The sequence below is a fragment of the Oncorhynchus masou genome, chromosome 31, assembly GCF_036934945.1.
Source record: "Oncorhynchus masou masou isolate Uvic2021 chromosome 31, UVic_Omas_1.1, whole genome shotgun sequence".
Lineage (NCBI taxonomy): Eukaryota > Metazoa > Chordata > Actinopteri > Salmoniformes > Salmonidae > Oncorhynchus > Oncorhynchus masou.
In genome coordinates this window covers 29,840,837-29,864,430 of record NC_088242.1, presented here as the reverse complement: position 1 = coordinate 29,864,430, position 23,594 = coordinate 29,840,837, and positions in this window count along the sequence as shown.

Genomic DNA, 23,594 nt, shown 5'->3' with positions numbered 1-23,594 from the left:
GCACCTAAAGTATTTCAAAAGAAAACTAATCCATTTTGGATTATTTACCAAAGTCTGATCCTTACATACTGTAACAACGCTAATTAGCGTGAGGTTAGTTAAGCGCACACAGGCTTCCACAGAAAGGAATCCTAGAGGAAGAGAAAGAAAGCCAGCCAAAGACAAAATCTTCTGGAGGTTTCCAGGCCACAGGAGCCTGGAAGCCCACGTAACAAATGAAACTGTCTGGAGTGTTTTAGAAAAATAACCTAATAAGGTCTCAATGGAATTAGAGCAGTGGTTCCCAAACTTTTTATAGTCCCGTACCCCTTCAAACATTCAACCTCCAGCCTTGTACCCCCTCTTGCACCAGGGTCAGCGCACTCTCAAATGTTGTTTTTTGCCATCATTGTAAGCCTGCCACATACACACTATACGATACATTTATTAAACATAAGAATGAGTATGAATTTCTGTCACAACCCGGCTCGTGGGAAGTGACAAAGATCTCTTATAGGACCATGGCACAAATCATAATATAATAATAATCAATGATTTTGCTCTTTATTTAGCCACCTTACATATAAAACCTTATTTGTTTATCAAAAAATGTGAAAAATGAGAAGGGTGCGCTTGAAAAGATGCTCATAACTCTGCAATGTTGGGTTGTATTGGAGAGAGTCTCAGTCTTAAATCATTTTCCACACACTGTCTGTGCCTGTATTTCGTTTTCATTATAGTGAGGGCTGAGAATCAACTCTCACATAGGTACGTGGTTCCAAAGGGCATCAGTGTCTTAACAGCGCGATTTACCAAGGCAAGAAACTCTTAGCGCAGCCCTATCCAAAAATCTGGCATTGGCTTCTGATTAAATTCAATTTTCACAGAATCGCTTGTTGCAATTTCGATGAGGTTCTCTTGTTCAGATATCGGTAAGTGGACTGGAAGCCGGGCATGAAAGGGATAACGAATCCAGTTGTTTGTGTCACCCATTTCGGGAAAGTACCTGCGTAATTGGGCACCCAGCTCACTCAGGTGCTTTGCTATATCACACTTGACATTGTCCGTAAGCTTGAGTTCAGTTGCACACAGAAAATCATACAATGATGGAAAGACCTGTGTGTTGTCCTTGTTAATGCAGACAGAAAAGAGCTCCAACTTCTTAATCATAGCCTCAAGTTTGTCCAGCACATTAAATATAGTGGTGGAGAGTCCCTGTAATCCTAGATTCAGATCATCCAGGTGAGAAAAAACATCACCCAGATAGGCCAAGTCGTGTGAGAAACTCATCATCATGCAAGCGGTCAGACAAGTGAAAATTATGGTCAGTTAAGAAAACTTTAAGCTCGTCTCTCAATTTAAAAAAAACGTGTCAATACTTTGCCCCTTGATAACCAGCGAACTTCTGTATGTTGTAAAAGTGTTATATGGTCGCTGCCCATATCATTGCATACTGCAAAAAATAAATGAGAGTTCAGGGGCCTTGCTTTAACAAAGTTAACAATTTTCTATGTAGTGCCCAAAACGTATTTCAGGCTCTCTGGCATTCCCTTGGCAGCAAGAGCCTATTGGTGGGTGCTGCAGTGTACCCATGTGGCGTCGGGAGCAACTGCCTGCACGCGCGTTACCCCTCCACTATGTTTCCCTGTCATGGCTTTTGTGCCATCAGTACAAATACCAACACATCTTAACCACCAAAGTCCATTTGATGTCACAAAGCTGTCCAGTACTTAAAAAAGATCCTCTCTTGTTGTCCTGGTTTCCAGTGGTTTGGAGAAGAGGATGTCTTCCTTAATTGACCCCCCATAAACGAAACGGACATATACCACAAGCTGTGCCAGGCACTGCCAAGTCTGTTGACTCATCCAGCTGTAAAGCATAGAATACACTGGCTTGTATGCGAAGCAGTAATTGTTTCAAAACATCTCCTGCCATGTCACTGAAGCATCATGAAACAGTGTTGTTTGTTGAAGTCATTGTCTCTATAGTTTTTTGGACATTTTCCCTTGGGATTGTTCAGGGCATATCCGCGGCAGCAGGAAGAATTAAGTCCTCCACAATAGTATGGGGCTTGCCTGTCCTAGCTACTCGGTAGCTGGCCATATAAGACGCTTCTAGCCCCTTCTTATCAATGGTATCTGTTGATTTTATACGTTTTATAAGTTGTATATATGACTTACTACTTGAAAATCGTCTTAATTCTCGCTCAAATAATCCCGTGGCAAATTTTTAAAATTGGCATGTTTTGTTTCTAAATGTCTGTGCAAGAGTGAAGGTTTCATCGAGTTGTGAGATAGTACTTTTGCACATTTAACACACTGTGGCTGAGGGAAGACGCTACTCACAATGTAAGTGAACCCAAAATCAATGTAGTTCTCATCATATTTGCGCCTCTTTGATGGTCCAACTTCCCTGTCTGTTGTTCATTGCTTTCCCGGGTAAGTGGGCAGTAACTCTTCGGCTGCATCAGATTCACAACTGTCAGTGTCCATGCAAGCAACAAATGTAGAATTATGCTAGCAATGCTGTTGCTAGCAATGGATGTGCTCGTGGAAGCAGAACTTGTGTCATCGACAGGTGCAGGTGTACAGTTGCGAGCTCACGCATACCCAGCATCACTGCTTCATTGCTCCAGACCACCACAGGGGGGAGTTAGAGCACTCATTATGCATTTGGTTCCCAAGGTTTTTATATGACCAATCATATTGAGTGGTTCCAATGACGAATTTGACATTATGCTACCCGTCGCTGGTGACTTTCTTCAGCAAAGAGATCTGGCAAAAACATTTCGGTGGAAGCAAATGTCAGTAATTATAACGTCATAACGAGTCGAGCAAAAAATGTGCAATCGCTATTTACGAAGTTTTTTTCAGTCATATCCAATACCAGGTGTATCAAACTCCATTCGTTGAATGACGCTGTGTCTGTTTGTATGTATTATAATTATACACTTTTACAGTGTTTATTACTCCTTGTAACGGCGTTCTTCGTTTGTCGCAAGAAAGTCGGACCGAAATGCAGCGTGGTGGTTACTCATGTTTTTAATGAATGAATCGCGGTACATGAAATAACTGATACAAAATAAAAAACAACAAAACGGAACGTGAAACCTAATTACAGCCTATCTGGTGAAACTACACAGAGACAGGAACAATCACCCACGAAATACACAGTGAAACCCAGGCTACCTAAATACGGTTCCCTATCAGAGACAACAAGAATCACCTGACTCTGATTGAGAACCGCCTCAGGCAGCCAAACCTAAACTAAACACACCCCTAATCAACCACAATCCCAATGCCTACAAAAAACCCAATACGACAACACAATAACATAAACCCCATGTCACACCCTGGCCTGACCAACTAATTATCTAAAACACTAAATACTAAGACCAAGGCGTGACACTCCTGCTCCGGGGACATCAATGATTACACATTGTAACCATGAAATAGACAAGAAACATGGTTTAAATAACCATGATTTGTAAATCATATAAACTCAACAAAAAAAAGAAACGTCCTCTCACTGTCAACTGCATTTATTGTCAGCAAACTTAACATGTGTAAATATTTTTATGAACATAAGATTCAACAACTGAGACATAAACTGAACAAGTTCCACAGAAATGTGACAAACATAAATTAAATGGAATAATGTGTCCCTGAACAAAGGGGGGGGGTCAAAATCAAAAGTAACATTCAGCATCTGGTGTGGCCACCAACTGCATTAAGTACTCCTCATGGACTGCACCAGATTTGCCAGTTCTTGCTGTAAGATTTTACCCCACTCTTCCACCAAGGCACCTGCAAGTTCCCGGACATTTCTGGGGGGAATGGTCCTAGCCCTCACCCTCCAATCCAACAGGTCCCAGACGTGCTCAATGGGATTGAGATCCGGGCTCTTCGCTGGCCATGGCAGAACACTGACATTCTTGTCTTGCAGGAAATCACGCACAGAATGAGCAGTATGGCTGGTGGCATTGTCATGCTGTAGGGTTATGTCAGGATGAGACTGCAGGAAGGGTAACACATGAGGGTGGAGGATGTCTCCCCTGTAACGCACAGCATTGAGATTGCCTGCAATGACAACAAGCTCAGTCCGATGATGCTGTGACACACCGCCCCAGACCATGATGGACCCTCCACCTCCAAATCGATCCTGCTCCAGAGTACAGGCCTCAGTGTAACGCTCATTCCTTCGACGATTAATGCGAATCCAACCATCACCCCTGGTGAGACAAAATCGCTACTCATCACTTTTTGCCAGTCCTGTCTGGTCCAGCGACGGTGGGTTTGTGCCCATAGGTGACATTGTTGCCGGTCATGTCTGGTGAGGACCTGCCTTACAACAGGCCTAAATGCCTTCAGTCCAGCCTCTCTCAGCCTATTGCGGACAGTCTGAGCACTGATGGAGGGATTGTGCATTCCTGGTGTAACTCAGGCAGTTGTTGTTGCCATCCTGTACCTGTCCCGCAGGTGCGATGTTCGGATGTTCCGATCCTGTGCAGGTGTTGTTACAAGTGGTCTGCCACTGCGAGGACGATCAACTGTCCGTTCTGTCTTCCTGGTGCGCTGTTATAGGCGTCTCACAGTACGGACATTGCAATTTATTGCCCTGGCCACATCTGCAGTCCTCATGCCTCCTTGCAGCATGCCTAAGGCACGTTCACGCAGATGAGCAGGGACCCTGGGCATCTTTCTTTTGGTGATTTTCAGAGTCAGTAGAAAGTTCTCTTTAGTGTCCTAAGTTTTCATAACTGTGACCTTAATTGCCTAACGTCTGTAAGCTGTTAGTGTCTTAATGACCGTTCCACAGGTGCATGTTCATTAACTGTTTATGTTTCATTGAACAAACCCTTTACAAATAAGATCTGTGAAGTTATTTGGATTTATCTTTGAAAGACAGCGTCCTGAAAAAGGGACATTTCTTTTTTGCTGAGTTAATGCAGAAAAAAGACTGTACACTACACTTCCTATACATATCTACCTCCCTTCATCTGCATTCATTTGAGGATGGTCTCCCAGCCATGTGGACGATTGGAAACAGGGCAGCAAAGTTTGTCACCAGAGCGGTTTAGAGCATATTACTATTTGCCTGTGACTAACCAGACCTTCATACAAATTTGCTATGCTGAATTCTTGACGCACAACCGAAGGTGCTGCCATTTCGTACCAGCATGCCCACAAGCGAGCCACTCAGGCGGAGAATGACGTGTGGGAGAGGGCAAGGAACAAGATGGGAGTAACATGTAGCATCCTACATAAAACAATAATTTAAACAAAAAAGGTCTGCACGTTCGAACTAAAACAATGTAACTAATAATGAAAAGCACACATTTGTAAATCCCAAACTCTAAAAGTAATTGGAAAAGTTAGATACAAATTATTTGTGACATTGTAATTGCAATACAGAATATAAACAAGATGCTGTGTTTTTATTTACTGTAATGATGGACGACTGGAGACATTATGAAAACAGGTTTTCAGACACATGTTCATCACAAGTGTACTGCAGTACTGTAACAGGTGTGGCCCATCATGCAAATGTATCTTATTAGCAGGACAATATACTTTTTATAGCCTGGCTACTGTAGTGAAAATCCCTCAACTTGCAATGTATTTGATGCTTAAGTACTCTAAAGTGTTACATTTCTAACTCAAAACAGCAGTACAGTATTTCTTCATCAACATCTTTATGATTTCGTTAATTATTAATATACTTACGAGAAAAAAGACATTCAAATGCAGATTTTTATTTAAACTACATTTTAGTCGCAATTCCACCCAGCTCCACGACCACAGGTAAAACCTTGCTGAGATGATCAATGTATTTGTTGCATTGTTGTATCGTCAATTTCTCAAGCCAAAACATCTTGAGGGTCTTGATCAGTTCATCTTTGCTTGTCGGCTTGGCAGAGTTACGGATTAATGTTTTCAGTTGATGCCAAACAAGTTCGATCGGGTTTAAATCAGGAGACCTACATGTAGAGATTAAAAAAATATTATTAGATATACTGCTGGCCTACCGTAGGTGTTTTAGGATTTTGATTTAACCTTTATTTTACTACATATGCCCTCCTTTGCAATGCAAACCCGGGTGGGTAATTGTCTGCATTTGGATAATAAATCATTAATTGTGACTTACAGCCAACATTAGGTAAAATAATAGAAATGTAAATAAACGTAACAAAATATTGCTATAATCCTACCTTGAAAGAAATTATATGGACCCAGAAACACCTCTCTGACATAGCATATCTCTTGATGATTTCTTCCTCAAAGAAATATTGTGTTATGATACCTGAAAAAGGAGGCAAGAGTGAATTATTGTGGAACACATAACAGTCTGTGAGGTGTAGGCTACAATATTTTCTGTACCTTTTGCTTTGTAAATAGCCAAACTTATAATCAAAAGTCAAATATGGGCCTGGTCCCTGGTGAGAAATTGCCACCCACACATGGAGTTTCAGCGGATGCTTGGGACTCGGCTTGCTTGATCTTCTTCCTTTTTTTCTGTAGCAATTTTGAGCAAATTGCTCAAGGGCCAGAGTTGATTTGTCTGTGAAGATGATGTTATTGAAAGTCTCGCCAGCTTTGATCCATGCCTAGGCCTGCAGGATGCGAAGTCTTTGTTTGTCAGACGATTGAGTACTGGAGGTCACTGAGAAAGTCTGGGCATGGTCTGCTCTCCCTAATGTAAGGAATTAAGCACTTTCCCATGTTTACTACAGTATATACCGTAGGCTATGTCTACTTGTCAGACTGCACATTAGCCTAATAAAAAAAATGAAGGTGGCTTATATCTTCAAAATGCTTTAAATGCTTTATTATCCAAATGTAAAAGCATATACTTAACAATACTGTATTTCTTCATCAGCATCTTAATGCTTTCGTTAATAAAATAAGGATAAAAATAGTCTTTCAAAATGCAGTTGATTTAGTTATGGATCCATAATGAATTGCTATGGGAATAAATATCACTGATTAACAGAAATATTGGAAACAAGTTGTCTAGTGAAAGCAAACCATTTAGAATCTGCTTTAGCCTACTTTTCCGTCACGTTGCACAGTGCCATATTTTCCATTCCATCCTAACGGAAACCCTGAGGGTTTCGATTTGAGTTTTTCTCGGAATAGAAACACCATAATATTAATCTAATTAATTAAGCCAAATTTCTTAAAATCAATCCCATATATATACTGTTATTAGAAAAAAGGTTTTAAATTCTCTGGTAATTCCAATATGGAAGACTATCAAATGCTTCTCAAAGATGCCCTCTGGTGATCCAACTAGCACTACCTTGCATTAACAGAAAAAAATGTCTAACAATTAAATTATGTGCCACAGAATGCTGCAGCAGCCCGCAAGGTGTGCTGCAGTATGACACACCTTTTAAAGGAGGAACCACTTTTGTACTGTTGGTAGTAGCAGTACTACCAGTAGAGCTGGTATGTGTCTCTATGGGCAGTGAAATGAGGCTACTTACAAAAACTCACCCAAATGTATAGCCCCGTTGGAAAATGTAAATGGACTATTTGAAAATGTGAATCACATTTTTATTTGGCGTAACCCCGATGGCATTGCGTGTACGCCAGTTTGGGAATAGCTGTATTAGAGGACACAGAAGATCAGGAACAGACTGGACCTTGCTGAGAAGAAGTAATCTCAGGCAATGAAGTGAAACTCCCAAACTCAAATTCAAACACCTCTAGTAATGGCTGGGGTGGATTACGTAATGTTTTACATTAGTCTTCAAAGCCGTTCTCCCCCTGTGAGGAGGGTGGTTGACGTCTTGGTGAGAAAACTAGAAAGGGCCAACCAGGTCACGTCAGATCCACTTCAGTATTCAACGTTTGTCCAGGTCCCCAGGACAACGGGAGATGCCTTCAATACTGGCCACATCAAGTAGGCTTATGGCTTGCTAGGGTGTTGTGGATTGTGGAAGGGTTAAACAGCTAGATACAGATCCTAGGATCACAGTCAATCCCAGTGCTCAGCACTCATATTTTTCTTCTTTAAGTTTTAACCCTATCTCAAACCTTAACCCTTACCATATCCAGTTGGTATTCATTCCAAAATGTAACTGTCAAGTTTTGGCGTTTATGGACAAATGTTGAATACTAAAATTGAGACTGTGAAATGTTGTTGCGAGGGCAGCCACTCTGTCTGTGTGCAATTAACCTTATTTTTAAACTAGGCAAGTCAGTTAAGAACAAATTATTATTTACAATGACAGCCTACCCCAGCCCAGACAACACTGGGCCAATTGTGTGCCACCCTATGGGACTCCCAATCACAGCCAATTGTGATTCAGCCTGGACTTGAGCCAGGTCTGTAGTGACACCTCTAGCACTGAGATGCAATGCCTTAGACCGCTGGACCACTTGGGTTCCCAGGGTTACTCTTCTAATGCTGGCCATTCACTACACGACTTTCAAAATCCTGGCTGCTGAGCTTCTCACATTAACAGTCGTCTTCCCTGTATTTTTCGTTCTTGCCAACATAGTGGGTCACACACTACAAGATTCTTCACTTGGTCGCGTGGATTCTCGATACCACGCTGTCTCGAAATACAATGTGATGATGTGATTAGATTGTTAATAACGTAGCTAGATAGGGCTGTGGACCAAAGCAGCCTAATAAACTTTTTCAGTCAGACATTCACGCTTGTCATAGAGAGTTGAAATATCTAGCCATTACATTTTGAATTGAATAACATTGCTTGTAAACATCAGAGCGGTAATGATTTGACACTTTGGCTTTGGTTAAAGGCAAGTAGCCCTACAAACGCATGCTAGTAGTAGTCATCGCTCTGCTTGAGAGTCTACACATTTTGGGTGACTTAACTTTTTATGGTTTCAGGGGCAGTATTGAGTAGCTTGGATGTAAGGTGCCCATATCAAACGGCCTGCTCCTCAGACATAGTTGCTAATATTTGCATATTATTATTAAAAAACCTGAGAAATTTCACTTCCTGTTTTTTTTCTGGAGGAGGCAGATTTTCAACCAAGGTCTCATTGAAATTAAAGTGAAATATGGATGAGTTTTCACTTCCTACGCCTTCCACTAGATGTCAGCAGTCAATGGAACTTTGTCTGATGACTCTAATGTGAAGGGGGGTCGATTGACACAGGAAATAGTCACCACAGCCATGAGTGGACCATGCTTTCACCAGGCGCGTTCATACCTTAAGGGAACTTTTTGACAATCACCGTATGGTTAGTGAGAAAGTCCATATTGGAACTGTACGGTCCCTTACTAGACGTCCGAAAACATTTTTAAAATTCGGGACGGCGTCGGGCCGAGCGGCAGGGCCAGACCTACCGGGAAGTCATCAAATGAACTTTGTCGGACATTCGGTTTTCGTTTTATAAAATAATCAAATTTTGGTCCATTTTTCCGCTATGCCGGAAGATCCCACAAGAGGGCATAAGCAATCATATTGCTATTGGACAAAACATCCCGAATCACGACGTGCCATATCTCGAAAACTGAAAATATTTCGAAGCCGAAACTTGGTGAGCGTAGGTTTGGCATAATGGGCAGATGGCCCCGAACAAGATGGCGTCTAGGCCTCAACGGTTTTTGAGTTATGGCCATATTTCTGGGATTAAAGGTCCAAAATGAAAATAGAGAAATGATTTTTTCACTTCACGTCAAAGTCAAGGAGCCTCCGGTGTCAATAAAAAAAAATCAGCCATTTATCTATCGTCATTTAAGAGAAATCGTACGATGACCAGATTGTGATGTTCAGATATAGGTGTTTTTTTTTTCAATGGTTACAGATCCAGTTGCAGGGTGTTCATACGAATATTTTTAAAGTGTGCTGCGGAGCTCTACGACATTTCTGTGATTTTCTATGATTTTCTGAAATAACACACACTCACTAAACCCTCCGTAAATAACTCAGTTCTTAACGTAAAGACTTAAAACTCAGGATTCTGTAAAGGCATACCCCAATGAAAGTGCCTTAAATGGTGTCATAGTGGCTGTATCCAAGGGTTAAAAAGGTCAGATCTTTTCAAAACTTCATATGTGATTAGGCAACCCTCCTGAACTGTAAAATCACTCATTTCTCCCAACAGATGTCAAAGAAAAGCTCTCACACACACACACAGCAAGGATGGAGTGACAAAGCGCGGTGTTTAAAGACACAGAGAGCAGGCAATGGCATAAACATAATCCCAAGGCCGTGCCGAGTTCAACGAGATATCCCGCTTGACCGTAGCTCGCTCGGTCTAAGCGCAGCGACCATGAGAAAAATAGGCCCACAATGAAGCCTGCACCACAATGTCATTTGATTTTGGGTGACAGCGGCGGAACCGTTAGGTTTAGAAAGACAATTCAACCACAGGAATGTTCCTAAGGTCCTCCCGATCTGTGCAAGCCTAACCTTGACTGTGTGGCATTAATCTTTCACAGTTAAAAGAAGGTGTTTACATAAAAACAGTGTGCATTGACTTCTCTCCCCATAGGAATACATTGCCTGCTCCCCTAAATACAACCTGGAGTCTATATGGGTTATGAATGCTGTATGAACCTGTCTTCTATGACATTCCATCAGACCACTATGAGGTCTACCTGTGTCGATTCTAAGCTTCCTGGAGCAACCGGAAGTGGTTAAATTGACCCAAAAGGTATTTGGATGTACATCACCTCGAAAGGTGGAAATGACTCTGGATTATTCAACCCTGTGTAGATCAGTCAATTCTCAACTTAAAGACTTAAAACTCAGGATTCTGTAGGTTTCTATGTCAATCAAGACATGTGTGTATTTATAGCTTCCTGTGCCAACCGGAAGTGCCATAATTGGTGTCTCATGGGCTGTTTGGAAGGGTTAAAAAAATCAGATCTGTCCAAAACTTCATATGTGTGATTAGACAACCCCCATGAACTGTAAATCAGTCATTTTTCCCATAAAAATTCAAAGGAAAAATAAATCACACAGATACACAACTTGGATGGAGGGACGTATTGGGGTGTGTAGAGACTGACAGTGCCTCCAATAGTTAGCTTTGTTCGAGCTAAAAAAGAACCGTCAGACCTAGAGTTCCGAAACTTTAGAATCCTGTTCTAGACCTCAGGTCGATAGTGCGTGGTGAGTTACGGCGCTCTAGAAGGTACTCGGACCGAGAAACAGCCTCAAACATTTGCAATGACTTCAATTCATTTTGACCATTACGAAAATGGCGACATTTAGAAATGTCCCAGAGACACAAGACTAGGTGCATTGGGACCGTCTCGGCCCATAGAGACAGAACCCTACATCTCTGTCCGATAGCTCATTCAAGGACCACGTAGCAAGGCATGGAAAAAGTGGATTTTCAGCACCAATTAGGCTTTTACTCGGACACCAAGTGACCTATCGAGCCGAAACTCGGGATTCGGGGTCGCCTCACATAGGACTACACATAATGTCCGAACTGGCCCCGTAGCTAGAAAGTAACTATGTGTTTTATGGTTTTTTTTATGTTTTGTACCGAAGGCCTTGTGAATTTTGGGCCAGCTCTGAAGTATGTGATACTTGGCTCCTAAACAAGTTGGGAAAAGTGGGTTTGGTGTCAGTTTGTATCAGTTTGGTGTCAGAATGATATCAAATTGACTGATGGACGGTGACTTGCAGGTGACTCTTGTCCATTAGCAATATGTTTAAGCGGTGAGGTACCATCACCAAAAGCGACATTCTGAAATCAACCATAACGAGCAATGGAGAGGTACCAGTATCACTGCCCAGCCATCCTGAGGTCATCGGGCCAGTCAATTTGGCATTCCTGCATGATTTTTATGGCATGACAAATTGGTGATGGTGACTGCCCAGTTAACCATATGGCAAATGCACAGTGACTTTGAAAGGGTGAGAAAACATTACCAAATGGACATTCTGAAATCAACCCTAAAGAGCGATGGAGAGGTACCAGAATCACTGCCGAGCCATCCCGAGTTCATCGGGCCAGTCAATTTGGCATTCCTGCACGAATTTTCAGTGACTTTGCAAAAGTCAGAAAACATTTGCAATATGTTTTAACAGTGAGGTACCATCACCAAAAGCGACATTCTGAAATCAACCCAAACGAGCGATGGAGAGGTAGCAGAATCACTGCCCAGCCATCCCGAGGTCATCGGGCCAGTCAATTTGGCATTCCAGCATGATTTTTATGGCATGACAAATTGGTGATGGTGAATGCCCAGTTAACCATATGGCAAATGCACAGTGACTTTGAAAGAGTGAGAAAACATTACCAAATGGACATTCTGAAATCAACACAAACAATGGCATCACCATAGTGTCCAGACTGTGCCGAGTCCAACGAGGCGCCCCGCTTGACCGTAGCTCGCTCGGTCTGAGCGCAGCGACCATGAGAAAAATAGGCCCAATATGAAGCCTGCACCAGTACGTCATTTGATTTTGAGTGACAGCGGCGGAACCGTTAGGTTTAGAAGGACAATTCAAACACAGGACTGTTCCTAAGGTCCTCCTGATCTGTGCAAGCCTAACCTTGACCATGTGACATTGACCCTTCAAGGTTAAAAGAAGGTGTTTACATAAAAACAGTGTGCATTGACTTCTCTCCCCATAGGAATACATTGGCTGCTCCACTAAATACAACCTGGAGTCTATATGGGTTATGAATGCTGTATGAACCTGTCCTTGGTACCAGTCCATCAGGCCACTATAAGGTCTACCTGTGTCGATTCTAAGCTTCCTGGACCGGAAGTGGTTCAAATTGCCCTAAAAGTGTTTACACATAACCTGCCTGCAATTTGATGGACATAGTGCATTGAACCCTGTGTAAATCAGTCAATTCTTAACTTAAAGACTTAAAACTCAGGATTATGTAATATAATACCCCAATGAGGATGTGTGTTGAGTTATAGCTTCCTGTGCCAACCGGAAGTGCCATAATTGGTGTCTCATGGGCTGTTTGGAGGGGTTAAAAAATCTGATCTTTCCAAAACTTCATATATATGATTAGGCAACCCCCATGAACTGTAAATCAGTCATTTTTCCCATAAAAATTCAAAGGAAAACTAAATCACACAGATTCACAACTTGGATGGAGGGACGTATTGGGGTGCGTAGAGACTGACAGTGCCTCCAATAGTTAGCTTTGTTCGAGCTAAAAAAGAACCGTCAGACCTAGAGTTCCGAAACTTTAGAATCCTGTTCTAGACCTCAGGTAGATAGTGCGTGGTGAGTTACGGCGCTCTAGAATGTTCTCGGACCGAGAAACAGCGTCGAACATTTGCAATGACTTCAATTCATTTTGACCATTACGAAAATGGCGACATTTAGAAAAGTCTCAGAGACACAAGACTAGGTGCATTGAAACCGGCTCGGCCCATAGACACGGACCCCAACGTTTCTGTCCGATAGCTCATTCAAGGACCCCGTAGCAAGGCATGGAAAAAAGTGGATTTCAGCACCAATTAGGCTTTTACTCGGACACCAAATGACCTATCGAGCCGAAACTCGGGATTCGGGGTCGCCTCACATAGGACTACACATAATGTCCGAACTGGCCCCGCAGCTAGAAAGTAACTATGTGTTTTATGTTTTTTTTATGTTTTGTACCGAAGGCCTTGTGAATTTTGGGCCAGCTCTGAAGTATGTTATACTTGGCTCCTAAACGAGTTGGGAAAAGTGGGTTTGGTGTCAGTTTGTATCAGTTTGGTGTCAGAATGATATCAAATTGACTGATGGACGGTGACTTGCAGGTGACTCTTGTCCATTTGTAATATGTTTAAGCGGTGAGGTACCATCACCAAAAGCGACATTCTGAAATCAACCCTAACGAGCAATGGAGAGGTACCAGTATCACTGCCCAGCCATCCCGAGGTCATCGGGCCAGTCAATTTGGCATTCCTGCATGATTTCTATGGCATGACAAATTGGTGATGGTGAATGCCCAGTTAACCATATGGCAAAAGCACAGTGACTTTGAAAGAGTGAGAAAACATTACCAAATGTACATTCTGAAATCAACACAAACAATGGCATCACCATAGTGTCCAGACTGTGCCGAGTCCAACGAGGCGCCCCGCTTGACCGTAGCTCGCTCGGTCTGAGCGCAGCAACCATGAGAAAAATAGGCCCAATATGAAGCCTGCACCAGTACGTCATTTGATTTTGAGTGACAGCGGCGGAACCGTTAGGTTTAGAAAGACAATTCAACCACAGGAATGTTCCTAAGGTCCTCCTGATCTGTCCAAGCCTATCCTTGACCGTGTGACATTAACCCTTCACAGTCAAAAGAAGGTGTTTACATAAAAACTGTGTTCATTGACTTCTCTCCCCATAGGAATACATTGGCTGCTCCACTAAATACAACCTGGAGTCTATATGGGTTATGAATGCTGTATGAACCTGTCTTTGGTACCAGTCCATCAGGCCACTATAAGGTCTACCTGTGTCGATTCTAGGCTTCCTGGACCAACCGGAAGTGGTTCAAATCGCCCTAAAAGTGTATACCCATAACCTGCCTGCAGTTTGACATAGTGCATTCAACCCTGTGTAAATCAGTCAGTTTTAATGGTAAAGACTTAAAACTCAGGATTCTGTAATGGAATACCCCAATGAGGATGTATGTTGAGTTACAGCTTCCGGTGCCAACCGGAAGTGCCATAATTGGTGTCTCATGGGCTGTTTGGAGGGGTTAAATAAATCAGATCTTTCCAAAACTTCATATATATGATTAGGCAACCCCCATGAACTGTAAATCAGTCATTTTTCCCATAAAAATTCAAAGGAAAACTAAATCACACAGATACACAACTTGGATGGAGGGACGTATTATTGGGGTGCGTAGAGACTGACAGTGCCTCCAATAGTTAGCTTTGAATGATATCAAATTGACTGATGGACGGTGACTTGCAGGTGGCTCTTGTCCATTTGCAATACGCTTAAGCGGTGAGGTACCATCACCAAAAGCGACATTCTGAAATCAACCCTAACGAACGATGGAGAGGTACCAGAATCACTGCCCAGCCATCCCGAGGTCATCGGGCCAGTCAATTTGGCATCCCTGCACGATTTTTATAGCATGACAAATTGGTGATGGTGACTGCCCAGTTAACCATATGGCAAATGCACAGTGACTTTGCAAAAGTGAGACAACATTTGCAATATGTTTTAACAGTGAGGTACCATCACCAAAAGTGACATTCTGAAATCAACCCAAACGAGCGATGGAGAGGTACCAGAATCACTGCCCAGCCATCCCGAGGTCATCGGGCCAGTCAATTTGGCATCCCTGCACGATTTTTATAGCATGACAAATTGGTGATGGTGACTGCCCAGTTAACCATATGGCAAATGCACAGTGACTTTGCAAGAGTGAGAAACATCACCAAATGGACATTCTGGAATCAACCCTAACGAGCGATGGAGATGTACCAGAATCACTGCCAAGCCATCCCGAGTTCATCGGGCCAGTCAATTTGGCATTCCTGCACGAATTTTCAGTGACTTTGCAAAAGTCAGAAAACATTTGCAATATGTTTTAACAGTGAGGTACCATCACCAAAAGTGACACTCTGAAATCAACCCAAACGAGCGATGGAGAGGTACCAGAATCACTGCCCAGCCATCCCGAGTTCATCGGTTCAGTCAATTTGGCATTCCTGCATGATTTTTATAGCATGACAAATTGGTGATGGTGACTGCCCAGTTAACCATATGGCAAATGCACAGTGACTTTGCAAAAGTGAGACAACATTTGCAATATGTTTTAACAGTGAGGTACCATCACCAAAAGTGACATTCTGAAATCAACCCAAACGAGCGATGGAGAGGTACCAGAATCACTGCCCAGCCATCCCGACTTCATCGGTTCAGTCAATTTGGCATTCCTGCATGATTTTTATAGCATGACAAATTGGTGATGGTGAATGCCCAGTTAACCATATGGCAAATGCACAGTGACTTTGCAAAAGTGAGACAACATTTGCAATATGTTTTAACAGTGAGGTACCATCACCAAAAGTGACATTCTGAAATCAACCCAAACGAGCGATGGAGAGGTACCAGAATCACTGCCCAGCCATCCCGAGTTCATCGGTTCAGTCAATTTGGCATTCCTGCATGATTTTTATAGCATGACAAATTGGTGATGGTGACTGCCCAGTTAACCATATGGCAAATGCACAGTGACTTTGCAAAAGTGAGAAAACATAAACAAATGGACATGATGAAATCAACACCACGAGTGATTGAAAGGAACAACAATCACTGCCCGGCCATCCCGAGTTCATCAGGCCAGTCAATTTTGCATTTCTGAAGGATTTTTGAGCATGTCAAATTTCTTATGACATTTGGCCCCCACAAAACATATGCCTTATGCACAAGTAAAAAAAACAAAAACATTATGATTAAAAAATATGACTAAAGTATGTTGATACAGTTCTTATACGTGTGTAACTGACACAAAATTCGAATTTCTTTTCGAAAAACGGTCCAGAAAGCACTTTTTTAGGGGTGTGTGAAGTTTTTTATGAAATTTTGCAATTATTGACTTTTGACTTCTGACTTCCTATGAAATCATATTGCAGATGGACAAAACACATGCAATAATGCGCAAGTAAAATAAATAAATAAATAATGATAATAAAATTGGACAAAAGTATATTCATACAGTTCTTACACATGTGTAATTGACAAAAAAAAGCGAAAGAATTTCGAAAGACGGTCCAGAAAGCACTTTTTTAAGGGGTGATAAGTTTTTGACAAAAAATCCATTTTTTCAAAATTTGGCTTTTGGATGTTGACTTGGAGTCCAATATCAATATGAAAAACCACGGTGGAGCGCACACGCCACCTGTTGGATTTTTGAAGTGTTACAACTGGCAATAGCCATATGGCATTTGAAGTAAACTTTGCATGAATCAACGCCGATTTGGGTGGTATTGACCAATGTGTACATGGTTTGTCCTATGCCAATAATTTGCCATTCATTTTTGTCCACTACGGGGGTGAATTCCCTTACACAGGGGAAGGACTTGCGTTCCACTGCTCATCTGAAGTAATTCTAATTATCCGGTTGGAACGTTATTCAAGATATATGTAAACAACATTCTAAAGATTGATTCAGTACATCGTTTGACATGTTTCTACTGACTGTTATGTAACTTTTGGACATTTCGTCACGTTATAGTGGACGCGCTTTGTGACTTTGGAATTGTTTATCAAACGCGCTAACCAAAGTAGCTAATTGGATATAAATAAGGGACATTTTCGAACAAATCAAGCATTTATTGTGGACCTGGGATTTCTAGGACTACATTCTGATGAAGTTCATCAAAGGTAAGGAATAATTTATCATGTATTTTCTGGTTTCTGTTGACTCCAACATGGAGGCTAATTTGGCTACTGTTCTGAGTGCCGTCTCAGATTAAGGAGGTATATCTATAATTCCAAGTGTATAACTCTACATATATGATGAGTATTTCTGTTGAAACAATGTGGCTATACAAAATCACTTGATGTTTTTGGAACTAGTGAATCTAAATAGCCAATGTAAACTCAGATTTTTTTTATATAAATAAGAACTTTATCAAACAAAACATGCATGCATCGTGTAACATGAAGTCCTATGAGTATCATCTGATGAAGATAATTCAAGGTTAGTGATTAATTTTATCTTTATTTATGCTTTTTGTGAATGCTATATTTTGCTGGAAAATGGCTGTGCTTATTGTGGTTTGGTGGAGACCTAACATAATCGTTTGTAGTGATCTCGATGAAAAGCCTATTTGAAATCGGACACTTTGGTGGGATTAACAATGAGAATAGCTTTAAAATGATATGTATGTTTTAGGAATTGTAAATATGAGATATCTGTGGTTTGAATTTGGCGCCCTTTATTTTCACTGGTCGTTGTCATATCGATCCCGATATCGGGACTGCAGCCATAACAGGTTTACGCTCTCATTGGCTATTGCTGATAACCGTTCTCAAAACCTGTCATTGCACATCACACTACAAGAGCAGTGCAGATTTTGTGCTGTTAAAATCAAACATGTTTGAAAATATCGGGATGTCTGGGACGGCTCAAAGACGGGATCGCTAGCCCTTAGATTGCGTATCTGACCCTCTCACATTAAATAAGCGTGACAGCTGCGCGCCCCAAGCAGGCAATGACATGGGGATTTTGTCTGGGACAGCTAAATCGTGGCCAAAATATCTTGGTGTACACCCAGATTAACTTGCAGTGAGCCCTGTAATAGGGTGTTGATATGTCATCCTATAAGTGTAAATGCACATATTTGGACACTCTAGTTCATTGTAAATGGTACAGGTGTGACCAACTGGGTGTGAACCCTGGTCATCTGTGTACCATCACTCTGTGCTAGCCCTTTGAGCTAAATCCTAGGCATCAGGCAGTGTTACTCATCTCACAAGCCAGACTCCAGACTGATATGTCTGAGGGGCTTAAGAGAAAGATCAAACTGAATAGGAGCATCACTCAAACCTTTTTGTGGATGTCTGGGCATTACAATTCTTAAGGGAGTGAATATCTAGGAAATATCAGGTTTAAAACTTTGAATGTATTCACTATGTCAGGAATTAGACCAGAGCTGAGACATTTTATCGGAACGAGAAAAGTCTTACTGGGCCCTTAGAGAAAGAGATGGGGTCAAATTAGAGATGTCAATCATTATTGGGTTAATAGTGTGTCTATCGATTGGGGGAGTGGGCGGTGGAGGATGTTAGACCCTCAGCCGCCTGGGCTAATCAGAAATAATTAAAAAAGTTAATGATCAAATCCAGATGCAGCATAATTCAATCACTGGGAAAAACATTTCATGATTATTCAAATTTCAGATAATAGACAGCTGAGTCATAGATTAATTAAAGATAGGAAAATGGAATAATCTGGATTTAACATCTTTATCATGTCTGAGTCAGTGTCTGTTTTGGTAGGAATCTCTTGTCGATATTTAGAAACAAAGCCCAATCTTAAACTCCCGGGAGCATCTGTCTCATCTGACAATGGGTTTATTTGACAATCTGTCACTCAAAATATTAAAACGCTTGGAGAGCGTTCCTGTAAATTGACATTAGCTATGTTTCTATTAACTTGTCCAGTGATTTTTTTGTTGATGTTTACAAAGTTCACATATAAAATAGATGCAACAATTGCCCGCTAGGGTGCGTTTCCATTGAACTATCTTGTGTCGATAAAAACAGCTGGACGTAATGACGTCACACCTAGGAAAAACGTTTTTTGCAAAGACCTAGTGTCTAATAAAAATGTAGTGTTTCCACTACCCATTCAGGCAAATTGCACATTAATAAATTGCATCCCAGCTATCTGTTTGATGTCTCAGGTAGCCCGTGAATACTGGCATGGACAGAATGCAATAATTGACTAATATTTGCCATATTCTAATAATTATCTTGTGCCAACGTAATGTCATGGTGAAATGTTCACTCCAAGTTGATCTGAAATAACTGGATGGTGACACTTGCCAGTTAAACCAACTAGAAAAGCAAGTCAACGCAATTCAGACATTCTCATCCATACTATTTTTTATAGTTGAAACAATTGATTTGGCAAGCAGTAGACATTTTGAATAAATAGTGGAGCTTATAGTCACGCAGCTTATAGATACGTGATGACGTCACGTGACCTGGTACCTTCAAAAGTATTTGTCAATCATAATTTATTCGAAAAACACAGTTTCCACCTCTTGTCACAACAAAGAAAGTTACACAAAAGAGAAATCTACACCTGTTGAACAGATAAAAATGTTGTCGATCATTAGAGCGTTTCTCCTATATCTGCCACTTCCATTTTGTTGTTGCTACACTGCTTTTGTCACATAAACCTAGGTCAGTGGAAACCTGCCCACTGTGTGGGTCACCTGAAAGAGTACAAAGGGAACACTGACTTGTTCCCCTTCTCTATCTATATTTTGGTAGCCAGCCAAATGGATGATAGTGCATTCAGGTTCCCCACTGTATATACTGACAAGCCCATCCTCTGATCTGACTCAACCTCAAAGACACGTCCTCATCAATGACAAAAAGAGATCAAACTTTCCGTATAGGTTTTTATATAATTTCATCTGCCAGCAAAATAGACGTGACAGGACACGAACTGTCCTTGGAGAGAAACAGGGATGATTTCTGTCCTTTATTAGAAGTTTTGATCAAGGAAGTTAAACACGGATGGACATGTTCCCATTATGGGTCAGAGGTCAGAAAACAATGACAGACTAGCAGGCAGCAGTAAAGGCACTCTTCAAATTAGACACTCCTCTGGAGACCGGCTGTCTGACACGGGCACACACACACACGGCACACACACACACGGCACACACACACACCTCTTTTTTTTGTCTCTTTTTGTCGCTGTCTACTGTATCTCACTCCGTCACTCTTGAGTTGTTCATTTTTATTTATATTCAACACACATCTGTAATGCTTAATGTTTCATCGAGTATTTCCAAAGTCATCTAAATGATTCATTTAGCAGTATGTAAAAATAATTATATTGTGCAATCTGTACCCTCCTAACCACGAAACGTGAATGATTTAATCAGAAACTCATGTGCTGTGAAATGTAGACCTTGCTTTGCATAGCTTCCAATCAGCTCATCTGAAACCACATGGGCTCAGCAACTTAAGTGACAATTTGAGCACATACTTTTCTTCAAATACTGTTTGTTTATGCAGTGTGCGATTTAGTCTTGGCTCTATGATCTAAATAGGTATAAAATAGCTTGGGTGCTGTGTGTTTTTTGTCTACAGTGCATCCACATGTTCGCACTTCAGTGAGTGTGTGTACATGCACATGTTTGTGTAAACCTCTGAATCCTTGTGGTTACTTCCCTACACGTAATCTACATCACATTCATCCCATCGTACACACCCTATGATGCCCACCATCACAATCCCACAGGAAGATACACTCACTCATAGGCTCCTGTCTAAGTCAAACACACGTTCCACCCTACAGTAATTACATTCCAATCTAATTTGATTAAATAATTACATGACACAGTGAACCTTCCCTCTGGCTGCGCCTCAACTCACAGGCGGATGGCTTGACATTCTCCTGTAGAATTCTTTGGTTCCTTCTATAAAAGCAAGTCGTCCAGCTCCGGAGGCAGTAAAGCATCCCCAAACCATTACACTACCACCGCCATGCTTGACCGTTGGTATGAGGTCCTTACTGTGTTATGCAGTGGGACCCATCTCATCAAAGAAGTTGACTCAAGTTTTCCAAAAAGCACCTGTAAACACCTGGATGATCATCAAGACTCTTGGAAGAATGTTCTATGGAGAGTTGAGTCAAAAGTATAACTTGTTTGGACGACATGGTACCATTATTTATTGAATAAGTTTGTTCATTATTATATATTTTGCCTAACTTATTCTGTGCATCTATGGTACCGTTTTAGTGTGATCTATCTGTACTGTTAGTCCCTCTATGTCCTTTGTTGAAATGAACTCTTTTGACTTAAATTGCTTTGTTTTAATTGCAAGGCCTTTAAAAGGCACATTTAAAAGTGTCCCATACAATAAGGGCATTCGCTGTACCTATGCTATGTTGGAAAAGGTCAGTTATAAATGATTCTGTTCTGGTTCAAAACAAGTTGTCAACAAGTTGTCAACCAATAGGCTTTGATACGTGGAAAGAGTAATGTATATGCCAATTATTTGATAGCCCGACCGCATTCTGTCCCCTATCAACACTTTTCAAACTATGGGTGCCGGTGAGAATGACATAAGAATGTACTCAAGATAACTAGCTTGATTTAGCCTCTGCCATGTATATCTCACTAGGTCAGGCCTCCATATATTTACTAGTTCCAGTATATGTTTGTAATTTACCATTTAAAAAGTACCATGATGATTGAGTGTCCATATAACCGCACCATGATATTTGCAGTGCTACTGAGTAAACCTCTAATTGTTCTCCACTATTCCAAGCCGCTAAAACCTCCCCCCATCCCAAGTTAGGTTGTCGTCCCAGTGACTGGCAGACCACCCCTGTCCACCTGGATCCGAGGGCCTTTGAGAGATTGGGACCCATCCTTTAAAAAGAGCACACAGTACCACCTAAAGAACAGAAGGAGATTAACAGCCAAAAGCATTTCCAATGCCCTCACCTCAATTGTATTGTATACTGTTATTAAAAATATATATATAAAAAATATTGGATATCTTAACTTATTTCCACAATTAACAAATAATATGCGTAATAATGTAGGCACTTCATAGAAAAGATTATTACCTATAACCATGACTAAAAAATTATATTTTTGGTAAGCAATTATTATTTTGGTAAACAATTATTGTGAGTAATCCTATACTGTTCCTAACATCACTACCCATTAGCAACAGATGTAGGATACATACACACACTCTCCCCACCCTTCCCCCACAAACAACCACACGCTCAGATGTTCCACAGTTGATGCATCCCCGAGCCCAACTCAAGAGAAGACTTGATGCGCAAATGCATTTACAGTTGTAGCTGTTAGCGAAGGCATGCAAAATTGAGCAAGAATGGGGAGATTTGCTTAACTAATGTCAAGTCCTAGCAGACGGAGCTCAGATACACCCCTTTCCCCTAAAACACACACACACACTGGTCCCCCATTGTGACCATTTTCCCAAGCATCTCTGAGCTGTCAGACCTTTTGATTTTTTTGTGCCGCCAGGGTCACAATAATTTGCCCCCTCTCTGATTGTCCGAGTGTGACCCCCTCCCAATGGGTTACTGCAGCTAGTGTTGCCAGCACTGCCACTACTGTACCTGGGTGGGGGTCTCCACCGGAATTCCCACCGGCTAGGTACAAGGTCCTCAAGGTTCTCATTAGCAGCTTTGAGAAATTCCTTGTATATAATGAATGTGTTATTTGTTCACTCGGGTTCCCTTTATCTAATATTAGGTGATAGTTTTAGATCTGATAACATTCAGCATCAAATACATGCAAAAGTAGAAACAATTTGAAAGTGGGTAAATACCTTTTCACAGCACTGCATTTCATGTACACTGTAATGGTATGAGTGTTAATTATTTCATGACTAATACATCCTATTAGTTGAATTGAGAAAATGCATTATTTGATTGACTGTACATTCAGAATTTAGTAGGTCTATTGGTAAATATAATTTACACTACATATAGTATACAGTATGTTTGGATTACAATAACAATCACATTGGTCGCCTGGATTAGCTATTTGTATTTAGCCTCTTAATTGGCTTGCTGACTACATCCTCCAGAGATGTACAGGGCCTGTTGCATTTATTCACATAATAATGAAGTCAGATTGATGAATGTAGTTTATTATATTCAACATAATGATCATTCAACCACACTAGTGATGTCATACATTCTACAGAAGGTCTTCCTGCATTTGAATGGGAATATACTATACATCTGTAGACAGTGTGTCACTTGGCCATGCGTGCTATATAAAGCAGGCAGATGGGCATCGAGGCATTCAGTTACTATTCAATTGAAGGTAAGAATGGGCAAAACGAGTGACCCGAAGCGACTTTGTTGCCAGGGGCGACGGTTCCAGTATCTCAGAAACGGCCGGCCTCCTGGGCTTTTCACACACGACAGTGTTTAGAGTTTACGGGAATGGTGAAA